The 6,000-nt window shown below is 41.8% G+C and overlaps 1 protein-coding gene across 4 annotated transcripts in view; it reads left to right on the top strand.

The window, feature by feature from the left end:
- Positions 1–1,978: 1,978 nt before the first annotated feature.
- The window catches only part of TRAK1 (trafficking kinesin protein 1), a 109,186-nt gene continuing 105,164 nt past the window's right edge, over positions 1,979–6,000 (top strand). For all 4 annotated transcript variants that reach the window (XM_073333129.1, XM_073333127.1, XM_073333126.1 and 1 more), the window contains exon 1: positions 1,979–2,232. The gene's annotated coding sequence lies outside the window, so the exon portion shown is untranslated. The remainder of the gene's footprint in view (positions 2,233–6,000) is intronic.

Here is a 6,000-nt window from a genome sequence, read left to right as displayed (position 1 = left end):
TCAATAGAAGTGTAATTTAGGGACACACACTTCTTACAAGCCGTGCCTGAGAGGTTCCTCAATCCGTTATAATTGTAAAAGGAAGGATTCATAAGGGTGGGGGGATAGGGAGTGTGGGAATAAATACTGCTGTTACTAGATGTTTCCCCAGACTTCATTGTTGCTGCGAACAAAGGGTGAGCTTTACCCAATGGAGTTTTCTATTATAAATATGATTCATGGGTATATGATGGGATCTTGAGGAAATGGAGACATAAAATGCTTTTTAGTCAGTCAGTATGTTTCCAGTGTGCTTTTTTGCTGTGCCTTGAAACACTTCTACATGAATTGCAAAGAAGGAATGGAGATTGTTCCTTAATTCCAATTTCACCTAAATACAAAATTTATATCGGCAATCGTCTCTCTCTTTGATTATTCCAGCACAGCAACTTGACGGGACAAGTTTAAAAATAACCAGTACAAATGACCCAGTTCTACAAAGCTGCATGCATAGATAGCTACATAATAAAGGATACTCTGCAGAAGAGCTGTGAGCTTTCTGCTAAAGCACTCACTGGGGACTTTTCCCTTTATATGGCTGCTACGGCAGAGGAACACTGCATTTAAGGATATGCCATGATAAATTTATCATTTTAATACAGAGAAAAATGATTGTCCCGTGGTGATTGTAGTGGAAAGAGAGTGCAATATCAGCTTTGTGCCTTTGAACCTGAGAATCATTTTCAGGTTACTCAGACTTGACAAAATGCCAGAATGCATAAATCATCACGATAAATTGAGACATTTTAGAACTAAGACAGACTGTACCTCTGATTTAAAGGTAAAATGAGTTGTGCAGGAGCTCTGGATTTTTTGGGTCTTAATACTCATCTCTGTTGAAAAATACAGGCGAGGCTGAAAAAAGCGCACATGTGAAAGACCATAAAATATTGTAACTGCGTCTAGGATGTTGCTATGTGTGCTGTGGTACCCCTGCCCCCTCTATATGTCTGGTAGTTCTCTGTGGGACCACAAGCCTATACCATAAGCTTAGAGGCAGGTGCTGTAGGCACTCCTAGCCCTGGGCTCTACAGACTTCAGTGAGTTCCCATAAACACTCAATCGAAGAAAGTAAGAGGATTATTTTAGTAGGGAGTGCTAGAAAATAAAATATGCAAATACCCAGGCACAAGGACGTTAGCAGTTACAAACAAGTCAACCACTTTGTCAACTTCCCCCAAGTGTATAAAGTTAACTGTACCTCAGATTTGTCCTTATCCTGAAGGCAAAGAAGCACTTGAAGACCTCATTGGTTAGAGCTCAGGTCTTTCATCTGTGGTGTCATTTTTGCAGTTGCATTCACACCTGGTTGCAAGCCAGTGCAATATATTCTTCTGTTCTTCTGCTGGCTTCCTGAAAGTAACAGGCTGAGGTTGCTTCCCCCTGCCGAGCCCTCTCCTTGCAGCCTGATCCCAGGCTACTGTTCCTGCTCACATGCAGTCTCTAACTGTCTCCCTAACTTGATCCTCTCTGATGTCAGGATTTTACTTCCTTTTTTGGTATTCTGGAATAGGGACCCCTCTACAGGCTGAATGTTGAATTGGGTAAATAGTGCCCTCCACTGGTTATGGGGGAGGGATGGTGGTAATGTCCTAGCATGTTCATCACAATATGTTCTTTGGCTGATGGACTGTATTAACTCTAGGGAGGATTGGACAAAAAAGAAAAATGACTGTTTATCCTACGATTTCAAATATTGATGTAATAGGCCTAACACCTTTCTGTGGATACAGTGATTGCATAGTATACTAAGTGTGGCAGCTGGTCTATGTGGAATATTTGTCTTGTAATATTTGCTGAACTTATCATGGAATTAATAGAATATTTAACAATCTGTTCTGATTAATTTGGTTGGAATTGCCTGAATTTAATATATGCTGCTCTTGTGTATTTTGCAGACCTCTCAAGGAACCCAACACTAGAAAGAGACAAGGTTGCGTTTCTGTTTGCCAGACCCAGTCTCCAGCACTGGTCCCCCTGATGGCAGTTTGTACATCCCTGTGAAACCTGCCAAGCTGGACGCCACAGCTTTGCACGACTGCACTTTGGCTGCCACTGTGCCCCCTTCAGAGCCAACAAACCATGCAGTCCTCGCCTGTGACACAGGCATCCATGAAGAGCACTATGTAAGTGAAGCAGTGGAAGATGATGTGCCGGACTACAGAGAATACAGAGATGCCTGCACCATTACTGGTACGCAATAAACTAGATTATTTTACCTCTTTCTTGAGACAGGTACACAATAGCTAAGTTTTCTTTTCCTTAATGAAGCAACTGCTGACATAGCAGCTTCATACATAATAAATCCATTACTGTTCTAAAAATACTGTGTTTTCTCATCTAGGATATAGTGTTGAAGAGTTCTGAATCTTAAATGAATTCCCAGTCACAACACTACAAGAGAGTTAAGCTGTTTGCAAATAGGCCATTAATTTACAACTGTATAATTAGATTACTGTAGTTTTCATTTAAAAAATCAAATTTGAAAGTCAGGCAATTTGGAGCTCAAGTTTAAAAACAAACCGGAAAATGAGGAATTAAAAATATTGAAGCTCAACATAACGTCATTGCCAGAAATTATGAGAATACTTAGTTACGTTACTAACTGTAACTTGGCTTTCTTGTTAGTGGGAAAGCTCTAACAATTGCCAGATGAAAGAAATGAAGTTGCAGAGTGTCCGATGCTATGCCTGTCGTGTTTGCCTCTCAAAACAGCAACCAGAGGGAGGTTATGCTCTGTTTCGATCTTTGCTGTGTTAGCTCTGGTACTGTAAGAGATAATGCATTTCCCTATAGAGCCTGAATTTCAAAACTAGTTAAGCTGTTTGTTCCTTGTATATTAATGGTTAGTGTAACTGAACGTAATCAATGATCTGGACATCAAATGATAAAAATTTCTTTTCCAAGACCTTTATTGGCAAAGCTTGTGAGGCCTTATGCTCAACTTAACGGTATTTCTCTGTTTTGGATGTAATGTGATAACTGTTGAACGCCAAATCTGAATGTGGTGAGGTGCCGCTGGGCCCCGCTCTCTTCTGATGCGCCCACAAACCAGCCAGAGACCTCTGCATTGGCTCAATCACCCGTGCCCTTTATTTACAGTATACCTTCCCACCACCTTCTAGCTACAAAGAGCTTCAATATTACAGTCTCAGGGACTGCTCGCTCCTGCAGCCAGCAGAGAAGAGCTCCTACTCCATCTAATGCTCCTCCTCCCTTTCTTTCTCTCCTGGCCTCTTTCCTGCCAGCCTTTATATAGCCCCTGGTTAATGAGGCTGGCAGCTGTTCCTGGTTTGCCAGTCAGGCCTGGGCTTATTCAGCCAGCTCCAATTCCCCTTTCTTGATTTGGGCTGTCATGAAGAGGCCTGGCTCAGATTTCCTTAGCCAACACACTGTCACACTGAATAATTCCAAAATTTCAGGGACTGTTCTAGGTATCAGTGGGTAGACCCCTATTGATTTTGGTGAAAAATGGAAAACCAGAATGGGGAAATAGGGAGCACACAGAAGCCATGGCATCTGCTTGCAGACCCAGCAGTTTCAACTGTCTTTGTAATTGCCTATAGATCGAAGACCTGGTGGATGGCACCTTCCATCATAACACCATTCCCCGCCCATCTCAGCTCTGCCCATCTTCTGTATAGAGTTTTAAAATGTTGACACCCTGCAAGAGAGAAATGAAGAATGATAGGAAAGCATGGGGAAATGGGCGAGGGGAGGGCATACAGAGAGCTTGTGGGGGACCAAGCAGGTGCCTGGCGCGGCAAGTTTAAAGGGGCGGCAGGTGGTCAGGCTCTGGAGCAGCAGGTCGGGCTCGCGGCGGGAATTTGACAGCCGCTCCATCAGAGCACATTTCGCGCTCAGCGGCAATTCGGCGACAGGGACGCGACTCTTCTTCGGTTGTTGTTGGTAATTCGGCAGCCGCACCATCACTCTGCCTCTGTGTTCAGCAGCAAGGTTTTTTTTTGTTTGTTTGTTTTTGGGGCGGCAAAAACACTGGAGCCGGCCTTGCAACTGAGGAAGCAGAATTTCTTCATTGCCACTCCAATCTCACTTTCAGGAGTGTACTCAGGTCCCAGTTCACCAGTGCTCTTAAGCATATGCTTAGCTTTATGCATGCATAGTTGCTAACTTGTGAGACTTGATCACAAGTCTATCGATATTTGGTGTTTTGCTTAAAGCCTCAGATTCTGGAAGCATGAGAAAAAAATTGAGGGTTGACAATACTGAGCATGTGCTTAAGTCTCATTGATTTCCATAGAAGTTAAATACATACTAAACTGGGTTGGAGTAAAGCACATGTTGAAGTACCTTGTTGAATCAGGACTGAAGTGCATAAATCTTACTGTGATGGGTACTAACTGCAATTCTAAGATAGATAGCTTAAGTTACTACCTGCAGAGTTTCATAGAGACAAGAAGGCCAAACTAAAATGTGGAGGTCAGTGTAAAAAGTGTGTGTGTCTGTGACCATTTAGGTATAGTGAGACTGTCAGAACCAAATTGAAAGAAACAATAATTTTTAAATCTTTTTTTTTTTTAGGGGACGTGAGCCATGGTTATACAAAAAATGCTACAGAATAGCCGGTTATCCTGTAAACAGCAATTGTGTTAAATTTGAAAATTAAATTCAGTCACTGAAGTATGTAATAGAGGGTTTTAATGAAGCTTTCACTGAAAAGCTCAATGCAGCCTTAATTATAGAGTTTCTTTGGACAGCCCCATAATATGGGTATGACTAATACAGGCAAATAGGACTGGTAGAATTAGACTTTACTACTGGTACTGGCTTCTGGATAACAGGACCATCATTGTATAGCAGGGAAAGGATAATCTGTTACTACGTGTATGTGCTTTCTCTACTTGCACCATTATTTTGTTCTTCTCACTTTGTATTTGCCCACTTTTCTCTTTTCCTCTCCTGTACGTACCTTCTCAGATGAGTGATCAGAGATATAGCTGTGGATGTAGCACCATCTAGTGTAATTTCATCAAAGAAGAAATTAAAAATTCTATTTGAGAATTACCATTGCTCTTTATACTGTAGTTTTAGTCCAGGATTAAATATTAGTCCTTGGCAGGTGCTGGATGGAAAAAAGACATCTTGGGGGAAGCTTCCTCATCCTTTCCAATTTTTGCTGCCATTTTCCAGAGACAAAGAGCCATATAATCTTAGCAAGACAAAATGGAGTGTTGCTACTAGAAATGTCAGTTGCTAATTACTCCAATTTTGCAAATTGCAAAAGCCTTTTATCCCTCTTGCTTTTGCCTTCTCATCAGTAGCTGTCACTCAAATCTATCCTTCCAGAAATGGAGATTCAGACTGCTCTGTACACACAAAGCTCAAACTATATTAGGTGACAGAAGGGAAATTTTCCTCATTCCATGTCTTCCATGGGGATATTGGCTTTTCTCTGTTACATGTTGTGACCCAGAGACCTACTGGTGCCAGGTGGCAGAGGGCATGCATCAGGGTTACAGGGATCCCCTGGGTCTGGCATGTATATATTAGGTCACCATAAAGTGTCATGTAAGGTCTCTCTAATGATCATCATAATCACTGTGAGATATATGTACAGAAAATATGTAAGGAGTTATATATACAGTGAGAATTATGTTCTTGAGGTTTGTGACTTGGAGCTGATCACCAGAAAAGGTGAGAAACAGGTTTCTTTCAGGCAAGGGTTGTTTGTGTTTTTGTCTGTCCACATGTAAGTTGAGTACTGTATGGTTCACAGTGGGTACCCATGTACAATCTGAGCAAAATGCTAGTCAAATGATTGCAAAGTCTCCAGAGGAGACCCTGGGCAGGAAAACACAAGCAGTAGGGGTTATCCAGTGGGTGCACACAATGGATATTTGGATTATAACTGTAGAAACAGGGAAAAACTTAGTATTGTTCCACTGAGAAGGCAAGAAGACAGAGCTTGTTTCATGAACAGAAGATCACAGCCAACCCTGT

The sequence above is a fragment of the Lepidochelys kempii genome, chromosome 2 (assembly GCF_965140265.1).
Source record: "Lepidochelys kempii isolate rLepKem1 chromosome 2, rLepKem1.hap2, whole genome shotgun sequence".
In the NCBI taxonomy this organism is placed as follows: domain Eukaryota; kingdom Metazoa; phylum Chordata; order Testudines; family Cheloniidae; genus Lepidochelys; species Lepidochelys kempii.
Note: the sequence above shows the minus strand (reverse complement) of the source record. Positions and strands in the feature narration are given on the sequence as shown.